Source organism: Terrapene carolina, unplaced genomic scaffold, assembly GCF_002925995.2.
Source record: "Terrapene carolina triunguis isolate 2854851 unplaced genomic scaffold, T_m_triunguis-2.0 Scaffold68, whole genome shotgun sequence".
Taxonomy (NCBI): domain Eukaryota; kingdom Metazoa; phylum Chordata; order Testudines; family Emydidae; genus Terrapene; species Terrapene triunguis.
This window is the reverse complement of record NW_020664419.1, coordinates 52,749,567-52,766,397: the sequence shown is the minus strand read 5'-3', so window position 1 is coordinate 52,766,397 and position 16,831 is coordinate 52,749,567.

The window sequence follows — 16,831 nt, the reverse complement described above, 5'->3', positions numbered from 1 at the left end:
AACTAGACAACTTGGGCAGTTTAAATCCTTAGAGATTACTGTGCAAGGAAAGGTATTTCCACATATTTCCAGGATCAGAAATTGCTCCTTTATTAAACAAGTTCAAATTACATCTCAGCATTTCCAAACTTAAACAGTTGGTCAGAAGTGTTGTTTCCCAGCGAGGAAGACAACTGACAATATGCTTTCTCAGAATAACTCATTTTACAAAAAATGAAACAAAACAAGCAAAATAAAATAAAATAATATCCATGAAAGCACAGGCTGCATCAACTTTGCCTAACAAAGCAGCAGCCACTCTTGCCTAAGAAACTTAAAAGTGCGGTGCTTAGAAAATAGAATCATAACTGCTACATATTGTAGTTCCATGTACCATAGCACAGGTGCATCAGCCAGTCTCCTATGGAATTATAAAATGTTTTCACTCACTGTTTGGATGATACCAAAAGACATGCAGTTCATGGGAGCACTTTATATTTCAGAAAGAGATGGGCAAGAGATGCCTTAGAAATACATAATTATGTAAGAGGTAACTTATTGCTGATCACTCTTGAAACAGTGGGAAAGGTTTTACCATATAAAGGGAGTCATCTGGGGGAGAGGAAGGATGCCTGACCCACTTTTGAAAAGAAATATAAATTATTTTTGCCAAGGCCCAAATTCTCATTCCAATTTGTAATGGCTCCAGCTGGTTTCTTGTCTCTTTTACTAACCACAAAGGTCAATTGGCAGAATCATGGATGGGAGCCCTGGTTACTCTTATTGCTTTCAAGGCTTCTTCTTGTGTGAAAAAACTGAATTCTTAGCAGGAGGCTGTTTTATTTCTGGTCTTGCTCTCAGCTTATTGGTTTTGGTGGCATATGAAACTCTGAGGCCACTATAGATGCAGATGATCTTCTTTATGAAGTAAGAGAATTTATTAATATTACTGATTCATTATTTGGATTACAGTAGCACCTACGTGCCCCAATTGAGATCAAGGCTGGGTGTAGTACATGTACGTAAGAGATAGGCCCTGCCTCAAAGAGTTTACAGCCAAAACAGACAAGGTTTGGGACAAATTATTACCTCCATTTTCCCCATGGGGCATTGAGGCATGCAGAGATTAAGAGGCTTGCCCAAGGTCACACAGGAAGTCTGTGGAAAAGCCAGACATTGAACCTTGCTGTTGAATCACAGGTCTCCTGAGTTTCTCTCCAGTTCTTTAACCACAAGACCATTTCTTGAAGTAAGAAGCGCTGTGTTCTTGGGTTGAATGGAGGCAGTGATATACCAAGTGATTCATAATCCAGAAATTCTGCAGGTCATGACTTTGCTGGCCTCATAGCTGGGCAGAGATAGGCTCCATTTGCCTTCTTCATGGCAGTGCCATGCTTTTGTATAAACTTTTCCACCTCCTGTTTCTTCATACTTCGCTGAATACTCACTGAGTTTTCCTTTTTAAATAATTTTGTAAATATAGCTTCTAATGCACAAAGGTTTGTTCTAGAAAATATATTCTTAAACCCATTTTTGCTTAAGATTATATCATCCTCTTCATCAGCATAAGTGGAGGAGACCCCCCAGTGCACTGAATCATCCCTAGTTTGTGTAGCAGTAATGCAGAGTCCATAGCATTCTCTCTCCTTGCCCTGACACTATCATGGAGCCCTGTGTGACTCTGGGATGCATGGAATTTTGGGGGTGGAAGAAAGGGGCCCATCTACTCTCTGTAGCATCTTCCCCTGCTGAGACCACACTGATTTTCCAATTGGAAATCCAAGCAAGAGTTAATGCTGCTTCAAGTTGATGCTTTAGGCAAGATTAACTCCCTCTGGGGCCCTAAATGACCATTACTGAATAGCTGCCAGGGCACTCAGCATGTGGCAGCCAGCTTGTGAAAGATGGAGCTGTTAGGCTGGAGAGGTTGAGCAGGGCAGTGTGAGGGGCTGATCCTCCAAATTGGATACCATCCTCACTCCTTGTTGTGCAATGATGAATCCCGAACTACCTGCCTGAGTTTCCTTATTTTAAAAAGTGTAATTTTTATTAATCTTGGGGGGGGGGGGGAAATCTTAAGAGCAAACTCCCAAATCACCAAAACTTCCAGGCAGCACCATCGGTCTCAGTTCAGAAATCTCTCTCATTAGTTATATGCAGGTGTCAGCCGCAGTATTAGTTATTCATTAAGTATTATTTTTTATGTATTTATTTTGGAGAGGCTATAATTAAGTCTGCAACCATTACAAAGCCCTTTTATTAGCCCCCTTTGGCTTGGCCTGAAAATTACCACATTTATTCTGCAAGCAAAAAGGAATGTTTAATTTACTGAATTTCAGCTCAGGAACAACATAGGCAGTTACTTTTCTTGTTTTAATAGAAAGAGAAAAACAATTCGATGAAGAAAAGTATTTGAGGCAGACACTATTAGTTACAAAATGTTATGTTCAGTATTGCAAGATAGTTTCAATAAATTTCCTGTGGAATCTTTGTCTCTGAAGGATTTTATTTAACGCCCCATCCTATAACATCCTATAACAAGTTCCACTCACACAGGCATAGAATGCTGCTGAAGTCAACGGGTCTCTGCCTACACAGAACTCATCACAGGATTAGGATTTATTCTCTATTTTTTGGACATACTTATTTTCCTTTCATATTAATAGGGTATATGCTCATGAAACAAGGAGACTAGGCCTTATGTAATTTGCACTGAAGTATCTGAAAGTCACTTACTGGTATCCATGGTAGTATTTGATGGTTTATTATGGCTACTTCTATTACCAAAAATCTGTGTGTTCTTTTCACATTATTTATACTTAAAATATTGAATGTGCCAGTTCTCTTCTATTTCAATGTTAGGCACTTTTTGTGATGCCTGGTGGTGACCATAACACTGAATGAACACAGTCCTTGGTGATTTCTTACTATCTCACTCACACATAGGATGTCCCTTTTACAGGAACTTTTTTCCCCAATATCTCTTTCTTGGGTTCTCCTTTAAATTTGGCAGAGCTAATCACCTGCAGCCCTAAAGTGATCATTTTGCAACTTGTAGCAGCCTTTTTCTCTCTTTCTGCTGGTTATATTTTGCTTCCATTCAGTTTTCCCCTTTCTTATTCCTGGAAAAGTCAAATTTTCTCCGTTTTACAATGTCAGAAGTCAATCAGATAAACGACAAGATTCTTGTTTCGTACATGCTTTTCCTTATCCTTCTTTTGACTTCAGTTTAAACATTTTTCCATGCTTAATTTCTTCACTGTATTTTCCTGCCAATTTTTGTACATAAACTTATTCTCAAGTCACTTAAAATAAAATTACTTCTAATGAAAACTATTTAAAGAAAAAGTTGTGCCTAGGCAATAAGCATCTTGAAACTCCTTAACCAGTTTCTTGTTTGTCTAGTTACAACACATCTTTATTCTTTCAGGGAAATAAAGGTGCAAACATCTCAGTACACTAAATACTTTTCAATATGTCAAGCTGCAGGAGTAAACAGACTTGTAAGCTGTCAGCAGACAGTCTGAAAAAGTAATTACCCAGGGGCTCTTTAAAAGAATTAGTACCCTGTAACATGCTGATTAATTGGCTTTTAACTAGTGAATGTCCTTGAGTGGGTCTTTCCAAGTGAATGGATATTAAGAAACACATTTCATTGCTATTTGATGTATGATAAAAGCATTTGAAAATCAGTTGTGTTGGATACGCAAAATGCATTTAAGTGCACAGATGTACAAATAGAATTTATTTTGGGGGGAAGAAAGTGCTGCCTAAAGCTACAGAAACTGACAGTTTGGAGCTGCCCAGTTGCACATTTAATTTAGGGTCTAATTTCACTTTTACTGAATTCAGTAACAAAATTCCTAAGGAAAGCACAATCGGGAGCTTAATGTCCCCAGACTATACACACAACAGATTTTCAACAAATGCTGGGAGATGTTTTGTACTTGCACTTGCATGCTTATATCCTGCCCTACCCACTCAGTAATGGCCTTAGTACAAATTGCTGAGCACCCTCAATCCCCTTGACTCCATGAGATTGGGGGACATTGACCTGGATCCTCAAAGGAATTTAGGCGTTGCAACATTGCAATGCCTAACTTTAAGCACTTAAGGTTGTCCACACTTAAAATGCTACCATGGCACAGGTTGCGCTGCTGCACCTGCGCATCTCTGTAGTGCTTCAGTGTAGATACTAATTATGCCAAAGGGAGGGGTTCTCCCATTGGTGTAGGTAATCCACCTCCCCAAAGAGAGGTGGCTAGATAAAAGGAAGAATTCTGTTGACCTAGGACTGCCTAAATGGGGTCTTAGGTCATCTTAAATATGCTGCTCAGGGGGATGAATTTTTCACACCCTGGGGCGACATAGTTATGCTGACCTAATTTTCTAGTGTAGCCCAGGCCTCAGAAAATCACTGCAACAGTAATGGGGTTCAGTATGCCTAAATTAGGTGTGCAATGCTTGGGGAGAAAAAGGCGCCTTAGAATGGGTTCCACAAAAGTCAGTATGCTAGACAGGGAGCTGCCTACACTAGCCAGTGGGAGATGTCAATTACAGGAGTGTGTCCTAAGTCCAGCCCCTCTTAAGAGATTGGTGCATCAGCTGGGGCTGGAGGGAGGTGCCTATCTCTGCTTGCACTCTGGAGCCGGGGAGGGATAGTTCAGTGGTTTGAGCATTGGCCTGCTAAACCCAGGGTTGTGAGCTCAATCCTTAAGAGGGCCATTTAGGGATCGGGGGCACAAATCTGTCTGGGGATCAGTCATGCTCTGAGCAGGGGGGTGGACTAGATGACCTCCTGAGGTCCCTTCCAACACTGATATTCTATAATTCTATGACCCCTCTCCTAGAGTCAGGTCATTTAGGGTTAGGCACCTGCCTCCTCCCACACCACTGGAGGAGACAGCCTCCCTTATAACTAGGCTTGGAAGGAATATTTGTCAGTAAACATCAATTTCACCATACACATATAAACCACTGAAAAAGTATTTCCATCAGTGATAATCAACATTTACAGATAGGCATAGTAGGAAAAATGCTGCTTGAGAACTTAGAGTCAAAATCCCATGATTTAGACTTTTGAATTGGGCTTGTTATAAATGGACTAGCAAATGAATAGTAAAACCAGGTATGATTTGTTGATTGAAGGATATTTACTTTCTATATTTTGATGTGTGATGTTGACTATTTGTGTTTTAATGGTTTATAAAGCTTTTAACTTTATGAATCTCAACATCTGTCATTAAATAATTGTCTGACCTGCCCCCATACTTATCTGCAACTGTGAAAATTTAAATTGATAAAAATCTGAAAAAAATGTTTTAATTGGATATTATCCATTGAAATTATTAAAAATTAAACTAATCCAACCTATAACCTTTTCCCCAGTGTTTAAGGAACTCACCCAAGATGTGGGAGGCCCCAGTTCTACTCCTACCCTCTGCCTGATGAGAAGATATTTCAACAGGGGTTTGCTACCTTTCAGGTGACTTCCCTGATCACCAGTCTATACAGTGATTTCCACTCTCTCTCTGCCCAATTACAAGTGCTTTTACATTATGTCTGAGCCCTTAATTTTTAACTGCAATCTTCTTTTAAAGTCACTTTTCTAAAAGCAAATAATTTAGCAACCATGGGGACAAATCCTGAGCCCATTAAATTCATCTTGTAAAACTCCCGTTGTCCCCTTAACTGAAGCTTACATTTTTAGATGTGAGGGAATAGCACATTATTAATAATTATTTGTATTATCATTGCGCTTAGGACACCTAATCCTGGACCAGAACCCTACTGTGCTAGGCGATGTACAGACAGAGAACAAGAAGACAGTCCCTGCCCCTAAAGAGCTTATAATAAAAGTGTGAGATAAGAGACAACAGCTGGATACAGGCAGACTGACATGGGAGTACAAGAGAACAGTGAGACACTATGGGACAGCATGATGGGCTGTGGGCTCAGCACCCCAGCAGCATAACTGTTGTCAAGTTTTTGTAGGCATCACAGTAAAGTTGAGTTTTAAGGAGGGGTTTGAAGGAAGATAATGAGTTAGTTTTGCGGGTGTTTATGTAGAGCTTCTCCCAGGTGTGAGGGGCAGCATGGGAGAAAGCTTGAAAGTGTTTGAAAATTTAACAAGTGGGCAATGAAGGCTGACATCATGGGCTGATCAGCGGCAGGACTTGACCTAATGTGATCCTTGGATGAATAAACAGGAGAATCTCAAGTAGGAGTTGGGAGATTATATTACCTCTGTATTTGGAACTGGTGTGACCACAGCTGGAATATTGTGTCCAGTTCTGGTGTCCACAATTCAAGAAAGGGGTTAATCAATTGGAGAGGGTCCTGAGAAGAGCCATGAGAATGATTAAAGGATTTGAAAACATGCCTTATAGTGATAGACTCCAGCAGCTGAATCTGCTTACTTTAACAAAGGAAAAGTAAAGAGGAGATTTGATAATATTCTATAAGAAATTACATGGGGCACAAACATTTGATAATAGACTCTTCAGTCTAGCAGACAAAGGTCTAACAAGATCCAGTGGAAGTTGAAGTTAAACAAATTCAGACTGGAAATAACATTGTTAACGGTAAGGGTAATCTTCTTCTTACTGTATGTGCAACGTGCCTCAGGTGGCACATGACCAGAATTCATCACCCAATTTGGTCAGCTGGTTGGATTATTAGCTTCCTTGGCTCAGACTGGGTACTGATGGGGAGTGCATGCCCCCCAGTGAAGGTAAGTAACCATTGGAACAATTTATCATTGGTGAGATAGATTTTCCGTCAATGGACATTTTAAAATCAAGATTGGATGTTTTTCTAAAAGATATGGTGTAGTTCAAACAGGAATTAATTCAGGTAAGGCCTATGGCCTATGTTATGCAGAAACTCAAACTAGATGACCACAGAGGTCCCTTCTGGCTTCATAATCTATTAATCATGAATGCTGCAAATCAACATAGCTGAATGGAAAGATTTTCAAAATTCACAGAATTCCAGAAAAATATTATTGTATTAGAGCACTGTGAGCAAAATGCGAGCTTCATGATTCTGGACAAATGACTACAAAAAGTGTAAGAAGATCTTGAAGTGAATGCATGGATTATTTTACTCTCTAGGCATGTCTAATTAGGTTGGGAAGCACTGTTAGCAGTACCTTCACTGTTAACCAGGCTTAATCACACTTCTCGTTATAATGGCTCCAGCAAGGTTCTCCAGGCTAGTGTAGTTGGATCCACTGAATCTATATTTTTAGTATTTTCAAAACTCTGTACATTTAGGCCTCAGTTCCGGAAAGCATCCTTATTCAGAAAAGATGCTTAACTTTAAACATGTGCTGAAGTCCCATTGAACTCAGTAGACCAGTAGACCAGCTCCCACTGCGCAGCACATCCTTGGCCCACGCCACTTCCCGCAAACCCCATTGGCCTGGAACGGTGAACCACGGCCAGTGGGAGCTGCGATCGGCCGAACCTGCGGACGCTGCAGGTAAACAAACCGGCCCGGCCCGCCAACGGATTTCCCTGACGGGCCGCGTGCATCCAAAGGTTGCCGATCCCTGCAGTAGACATACATCATGTGCCTAAATGCTCTTCTGAATGGCAACGTGCTGAAGTGCTTTCCTGAATCAGCACTTTATACCATAGTCTATTACAGCTCTGAGGGAATCATTATAGGCCACTAAATAATGGTAAAGAGTCCTTGTTTGCAATTACATGACAGTCAATAATGGCTTCTATTCAATTTGTCACCTCTGCAAACCTTTCTAAGAATGTATTGCAATGTCAAAAGTATACACTTAACTCAAAAAATGTCTGTTTAAAAAAACAATAAAATAGAGTCAGGCAGGAATACTGAAAAGTCTAAACCACCACTTCATCCTTACCTCATACCATTTCCCCCCTCTTTTTTAAGCAATGGCATGATGAGTTCAAAGGCAGAGTCAGAGCCTACATTTTTAGCCTTAACTCTGAATTCCCTTGTTTTGTTGGTTTTAGTCAGGTGGTTATTTCCATCATATTTCTATTGTTTAATTTTATACAGATATATAAAATGTATTTATTTATTTGTAATTTAAGGGATTATGTCCTATATTGTCTGAAATATAGAAAAGGCTCACTTTGTTGACTAAATGTTTTGTGATTCTATTTTTAAATTCTATTATATAACTAGAAAGATGCAAGTCCAAGGGTTAACATGACCCTTGGGAGAATTATAATCTCTGTGGAACACATTGCTTATAGCTGCGGTGAAATATCCATCACTGAAAATCTCAGCACTTTTAATTCCATTTCAATGACATCGCTGGGGTAGCTGAAATATTACTCACATGTGGGAAGCAGTGACTGTATATGTGAAATTATCAAAATGACTTGTTCAAAGAAAAACTCTAGTAAGGACAAATCTAGAAAGAATTACTTTGTGTTTATCATTAGCAGGTTTTTTTAAAGGCTCAGAGTGAAAAATGTTAGTATGAGGTTGCTTATATTTTTGAATATTTAAAATAATATACAATTCTGCAAAAGTTTTAAAGACTACAATCCGCAAAAGTAGTTAGGCACCTAAGGGTACGTCTACACTGGATACTCCTTATGGTGGTGTGTAGAGTACATACACTGCACGCCCCACTACTGTGGGTATAAAGAGCAGTGTAGACGGTGAAGCACTGCTTAAGCGAGTAAAAACACACCTGAACTCTGTGGGTATGTACACAGGGCTGTCTACATGCTCAAGAAGTTCCTCCTTTATCTACACTGCTATTTTTAGCCATGAAGACTCCCACTGCTGAGTCTTTCCCTGCCACAGTGTGCTGCTGGACCCCTTTCCCACCGCGGAGAAACAGTCCAGTAGCGAGGAAAGGCTCTGGCAGCAGGAAAAGGTTCTGGCAGCTCTCCTCTGTTGCAATCTTACCTTGCAGCTCCCCTCTGTTGGAACCTTACCTTGCTGCCTCCCTCCACCAGAGCCTTTCACTGACACGTGTATGGTGTAGGTAAACACCACGTTGTGGATGCAGCCTGTTTTTCACTGCAGCAAGTAGCTACACATACACTACTCCCCACTGCCAGTGGTCTGCAGTGTAGACATAGCCTAAATCTCAGGTATAGATGCTTATGTCACAGGCGTAGCCTCAAGTGGGCTTGGGTGGGCCATGATCCACTCAATTAGAATCCAGACTCACCCAATTTTCACCCACTCCTGCCCTGCACCCCTGCCTGCTGCCCATTACCCTTCCCAATGTGTCCACTGCCAGGCAGAAGGGGACACATGCCTGGTTCCTCCCATATGCAGCCAGAGCTGGGCTGCTAGGGCTCCCATCCCATCCCAGCTCTGAACACTCCTCTTGGCAGACATACCTGGCCAGGCTCATGGCAGCTCCAGAATACGGCTGGCAGGGAAGATGCAGAACAAGGGCAGAAAGGTACCTGGACAGTTCCTACACCCAACTCACTGGTGAGTCCTGCCCACAGGCCTGTGGGTAGGGAAGATGCAGGATCTGCTCAGCTGCAAAATGCAGGGTGCAGCCCAGCCACAGCTTTGGTTTCTAGCTCCAACCCATCCAGACTTGTCCTGTGGACGGGTCATTGCCCATCCACCATAAGTTGGGGACCACTCAAATTTCTACTTCCAGTACACCACTGGCCCAAGTCCCAGGTTTGGGCTCATTGTGACCTATGAAACTCCCATTGAATCCTGTAGGCTACTTAACTCACCTAATTTAACCCAATTTTTCATGGTAAAAGTTCCCTCAGTGCCTATGTTTCTTCCTCTGAGCAGGCACACTGTTCCCCCACGTTAGACGTCCAGATGACCATCTCTACCTAGGCTTCAGAGTGATCCATGGACCGTGGGAGATAGGCAGATGAATGCCTGTCTTGTGTGCGGGGGCCGGAGCCCACCCTGGTAGGTGTGCTCAGAGGCCACCTACAGGATTGTGTTCCATTCAAAATCCAGCTACTGGAGGAGAAGGTGGTGGTGCCTATCTTATAATTTTTAGCCCTGTGGTTAGAGAACTTGCCTGGAATGTGGGAGACTCAGGGACATAGGATCCTGGGTCTCCCAACTTCTTAGATGAGTGCCCTAACCAGCAGGCTGCAGAGTCACTCTCTCTGTCTCATTTTCTCTGGCCCAATGACTATTCCACTGTGGATAAATACTTATAGACATTGGGCCAGAGAGAGAGAGAGAATAATTCTGTAAGCTAGTGGTTAGGGAACCCATGAGTTGCCTCTGACAACACAAAACCTTCCAGGCCTCCCTCTGTCTGTACAGGTTAGCAATAGACACACCAACCGCAAGTCCTCTGAGTGTTCCTTGGGAGTGCTCAGCCCTTGTTCCACTGAACATTCATAGAACTCTTGGATCAGCTCTTCCCAAAGAAACAGTACACACCAGCTTGTAACATTCACACCAGGATCACCCCTTTACTTAACACATGCACACACACACACACACATACAGACACACACACGGTGAAAACAAGAATAAGTTTATTATCAAAGACCAGAGATTCCAGTGTGAGACTATTGGGGAAAAAATGGTTACATATACAACAAAATCATAATGTGCATTCTAGAAACTAATCTTAACTTACAAGGCATTCCCCTATCTCCTACCAGATAGCTTACTCCAAGTTCTTTCCCCAGCATTTCAACCAGTTTGTTTGAAACCCCATAAAATCGAGCCTGATGGTATCTCATCTTCACAGATTAAAAGAATGTTAGGGAGTCTCTCTGTACCTCCAAATATATCAGAACAGACCTTTGATGCTCACCTAAAAATAGGGTCCCCTTTCACCCCCACTATGTATCTCTTCTTGTTAATTTCCTTCTGAAGTCTATGCCAGCTCTTCATTAGCATTTGACTTAATATGCTAATAGACTCCTACTGTATCACAATGGTTCCCCATGGAGATAAATGTCTCCCACACTCTGTCTGGAGAAGTTTGTCTTAAGACACATTACTTTTGAGTGATCTGCTTTTAACTACAGACCTAGAGAACATATTTTTTGTATATATGCATAACTCCTCACATATTTTCCATGCATACATCTCACAATGTGTAGGAATGCATAGCTCCCAAATTGCCAGCCCACGGTTACGGCACATTGTTTCCATGGCTACAAGGCAGGAGTGGCCTTCACCCCAGCGTCTGTGATTTGGGAAACTTCTTGGCTGGCCTGTTTGCCTCCCTCGCAGCTGGTTTTCACGTGCACAAGATATGGGTTTATTATTTTATGTTGTTGTACACTGCATGCCTTTTCTATGCGCAAGAATTCAACCACTGAGAAGTGTTGTAAACAGAGTAAGGAAAGAAATAAAAACCCCAGGAAAAGTTTTCCTGGGAGGCTTTTGGCTTGAGGCTTTTAGGCTTTCTGGCTACCACAGACCAGGCGTTCTGTTTCCTTTCCTCTGTCGTCGCCACAACAATGATTATGATCACCAGTGTGACACAGGCTTTCAGTAGAGACCTTACATGACTTCTTTTGGAGAACTCATTGGATCCCTGTGTACCCCTGTGTCCTCTGCCTGTTGGCATCAAGAGGTTCGTGGGTCACACCTCTTCTGCCCATTTTGTGTGGAGCGAGGCAGATGCCTAACTCATTCCCACAAGAAACAGCTTAGATGCCTAAGCCACCTAACTCCTGGAGATGAGTTTCTGTTCGTGGATTGCTGAACAGAGATAGGCACCACACTGTAGCCCAGAATAAGGTGTCTATCTCTGTGAGAGGGGCATGGTTTAGGACACAAGCCTCTCGTCAGTATCTCCCACTGGCTAGTTTAGGCAGCTCCATGCCTAACATGCAGGCTTTGGTGGAATCTATTCTTAGGTGTTTATCTCTCCTTATTCATTTTATAGTGAGCCTAGGTGCCTCACTCAGCTTTGTGTATCTCAGTGTTGTTCCTGTGAGTTTCTGGTAGGTGTTGCGACACTGAGCAATGCCTAAGTTCCTTTGTAGCTCTGAGCCAAAATGCTGACTAAACCTCATCGAACATTCTTTAGCCACTAGCTTTTGTTTCAGGAAAATGGGGATCATATTGTGGAATTATCTTAGCCACATTTACAGTGACTTGTTTGATCACATCTCACTCCCATTTGGCTATTGAGGATCTGCACTGCAGCTAATAGTTGCAATTAATAACTGATGGGGTTATATAGTTATTTATATTATGAGGTAATAAATTTATTATTTATGACTTTTATTATGATATTGCCTAGGAATCAACAAAGAATGAGGCCCCATTGTGCTAGGTGCTATCAGGGCCGGCTCTAACTCTTTTGCTGCCCCAAGCAAAAAAAAAAAAACCTGCCCCCCCGTAGCAACCCTCCCCCCAGCGCCGCCCCGCCAAACCAAAAACAAAACAAACAAAAAAACCCAGCGCCACCCCCACCGAACCAAAAACAACCCCCCCGCACCGCCCCTCTGAACCAAAAACAACTCCCCCCAGTGCCGCCCTGCTGAACCAAAAACAACACCCCCCGCGCCACCCCACTGAACCAAAAACAACAACAAAAAAACTGAGTGCAGCCCCGCCAAACCAAAAAAACAAAAAAAACAAACCTCAAGTGCCGCCCAGCCGAAACAAAACAAACAAAACCCGAGCACCGCCCCACCACCCCAAGATTGGCCGCCGCTTACAAGGTGCCGCCCCAAGCACGTGCTTGGTCGGCTGGTGCCTGGAGCCTGCCCTGGGTGCTATACAAACACAGAGTAGTAGCTGGGCCCTGACTTGACTATAGAGTCATTCTGATTCTCGCTCTAGTCCAATGCATATTTCATTTAGACAAAGTGGAACAGCTTTAACAGAAGAGACTAAGTGGGGAGCTAATGTATCAGAATATCCCATGGCTTAGTGGTTAGTGCCCATTTCTGAAATGTAGAAGACCCATGTTCAAATCCTTTCTTTTTATCAGGCAGAGGGGAGAATTGAACTGACTTCTCCCACATTCTGCGTGAGTATTCTTAATCACTGGCTAAAGATTATAAGTGAGCACTCCCCTGCCAGCTGTTTTGTGTGGAGTTGGGCATACTCAGAGTATGCCTACCATATTGGGACTCACAGTCAAGACAATGCCTATTTTCACCTGGTTTGAGAATCACACTGGGACTTAGGCATCTAGGAACTTGCCTGAGGCATCAGTGCTCATCTAGAGTCTCATGTAGGCACCTAAGGGCTTTCACAGTAAAAATTTAGATACCAAGGGAGCTTAGGCATCTACAAGGATAGGTGGCAGCTGGTGGCAGGGTTGAGGAGTTCAGTGTGCAAGACAGTGGAGAATCAAGCATTATGAGATCAGACCAGCTGTCTCACAGGGTGAAAAAATGATGTAAAATAACTTTACTATGCAGCAGAAAGTCAATACTTCAAAATCCAGTCTCCCTGGACTTCCAAGGCTATTGACAAACACTGTGGCTTTCCAACTGTAAAGCTGGGAATCCCCACGTACAGTCATGATGAATTGTGAGATACAGGACCTCAAACCCAGCAATGGTATAGATCATCATCATCATCATGTTCCTATTACGCCGTTGGCATTTAGGGCAGTGACGAAGCTCCTCCACTCCTGTCTGTTTCTGGCAAGTCTTTCAATTAGGACTGAGTACTTCCATTTCTGGTGTTTAAGGTAGTGTGCTTTTAGGGGAGAAATTGAAAAATTAGGGTTAAAAGTAGAAAACACTTTTCCTGCAGATTGACTTTAATAAAATAAATTAAATAAAATAAAATATTTCAAGTTTTTCAAGCAGCTCAGGTGTCTGAAATGGTAGAATAAGTCTCAAGGAAGATAGATTATTGTACAGGTGAGACAGTCAGAAATGAATTATCAATACACAATATCACTAATTTGTATATACAGACTATATCTAACCATATCTATACAGTATATTTTACTGTTTGTGTATATTATATACATGTGTGATATATTTATAACAGGTAAAAGTGGATAATGTGGCATTATTACTTATTTTTGTAATATATTTAATAAGTATCCCTTATGGTATGTTTTACCATTGTAGACATTCGACAACAAAACTACCTGTTTAAGGAACACTGTTAACGTAGGAAAAAATCACACTTCTGTGAAAATTTCACATTTCACTTCTGTGAAAATTTACCTGCTACTATTACAAATAGCATTTAAGATTACTGTAACTGTAAGAGATTAGAGAAAGAGAGATAAGCATAGTCTAATCAGCACTACTTTTCTCACTGTCAGTCAATCTATTTCTCCTGCAGTTTTTGTGGTCTTTCACATAGCAACACACTTATAAAAATAATAAAATGTCATAAAAAAGAAATTGGTGCGGGAGGGGTAGGCATATTATTAATATATTTATTTATTACCAATATTATGGCAGCACCTACCTGCAACTACTTTTAACTTATTTTTAGTTAAATTGACTAGATTTCAACTTGAGTTTTCTTTAAAGATTTCTAAAATGAAACCTTTTTCTTCTTTGAAGTTACACAATTGTAAATGTTGATTGTTTAACTGACCCTCCATTCATGCCTTTAACTTCCCAATTAGCCACATGCAGGACATGACCTGAAGACATTAACAATCATTACTACATGTGGATTGCCTTAGGATTCAAGTTATTTGTAATGGAGGCAAATACTCTGCATTTGGATGAATTCTATAAAAGCTGAACATTTTCTGCTCAAGGCAAAACTTTCCAGCTTTTTGCTGGTTGTAATGAGTAATATGCATTCAAATTATGCATAATTTGGTTTTCATGGTTTGTCTCTTGGAACACATAAAGTTAAGTATAATTACTACCAAAAAAGAGACTTCTACATGCACTTTGGGACATACACTATGGACTTATGATACACCAGAAAGAGATTCACAATTACAGTACTAGGAAATTATTTAAGAACGTTTATTGTTTTTTCTCAAAGGCATGTGAAATTGCAATGAGTATTCACAGGAACTGCAGTAAATGGTCATCAGGTTTTAGTGCTATTATAAACTAAAACTAGTATCAGTTGATATTCGTATATCCATGGGGGGAGAATTACCCTTTTAATCCCAGTCATATCCCACAGTAAGATTCCATAAGATGGGAATCTTGAGAGCCCCAAGAGGGACCGGAATAGGAGAGGGAGAAGTCTCCTATGTTCAACAAGGCATTCTGCTGGGAGTCTCTAGTTTCCAGACAGGTGCCTGGGGCAAACAGTTTCCACTGTCTGCAGCAAGCTATTTTGTGTATGTGAAAGATCTCCATCTCCACCCACAAGAAGACATGTATGTTTTTGTTTTTAAACTGAAGCAGCATGTGGACTTTGCTGGGCTCTTTCTCCCCCAGTTGTGGCCACAGAAGGAGTTGCTTTAGCTCTAGGGCTGTATGAACTCCTGGGTTTTTTTACATACAACTTAAGTAGCCAGGAGAGAGGGAAACTCCAGATAAGGAGTGTAGTACTCTTCAGGGTGAGTTCTCTGTCCTGTATACCAAACAGCTCTACTAACCAGCCCTAAATTGTCCTTTCTGCTTTAAAAGCCACCAGAAAGGGCTTTCTGCAAAGAAACTGCTCTGAGAATTTCACTACAAAGATTCTCTTCCTCAATTACATTAAGGATATAGAGTTTACTCCCTTTGGAAAATCCATCCCTAAAATGGTAGATCTTTCAGGATCCATGAGAGGCCAGGCCTAGTCAGGTGGTAAGACTCAGAGGAGAGAGTTAGCTTTTTTATTCCTTGTGTTGGGTCAACATTCTTTTGAATAGGTTGGCCATGTGTGCAGTCAGCATGCATATGCATCTTAGGAATTTTGTGCCCTATATACACACACACACACACACACGGCTCCAGGCACCAGCGAAGGAAGCAGGTGCCTGGGGCAGCCGATAGAAAGAGACGGCACTCCGTCCGTTATTGGGGCAGCACGTCCGGGTCTGCAGCAGCAATTCGGCAGCGGGTCCTTCAGTCCCTCTCTTACTTCGGCGGCAGCTCAATTGTTGTTTTTTTTATTTTTTTTGCCGCCCCAAGCGGCAAAAAAGCTGGAGCCGGCTCTGCATGATTAGATAATGATTTAGAAAATGAGTGACACTGTTGATTAGGAGAGGACATAGCTCCATTTACTAGTGTGTGTATATATATATCTAGAGAGAGAGAGAGAGAGAGATACTATTATCTATATATCTACTAATAAATGGAGCTATGTCCTCTCATACTAATGTCATTCATTTTCTAAATCATTTTATCAAGCATTGATGAGTGGAAAATCTGAAATATTTGACTAGTGTGGAGATTAGCTGTTAATACAAGTTTGTGGGGAAGCATTATCCCTTGTTTTCCCATACAGTACATAACCTTTGGTGGATGTGATTGGTAATTCTTTTTGATGTTCTGACATAAATCCCAGCGGATATAACTATGCTTTTGATGGTGCAGTAAAGAGTCCTTTGACAATGGACTAAACAGTTCAATTTAGATGTGAATCAACCATTATTAGTTATGTAAATTATATGTCAATTGCAACAGAGGATAGCCCCAATTCAGTTAAAGGCAAAATTTTAACTTGGTTTCATTTAGTATTAATAAGAGGAAAATATCTGACATCTGTCTGATTTAGACTCTCATCTCAGAGTTGTTTATGTTAAAGCAGTATCTTAATTTAAATTAATTAATGCTACCTATAAAATTTTACTTAAACACTTTGTAGATGTTAGTCTGCCTAAAAGTTAATGGACCTTTCAAGAAATACAAATTAAGCACTTGAACCTGCAAACCCTTATTCAGACTTAAATAAAATTATCATGGCCTGAACGAAGAAACTTGGGATCCCCTGCAAAGCCATTTGACTTCCTAGGTTAGGGTTACCATATCCAGCAAATAAAAAAAGAGGACCCTCC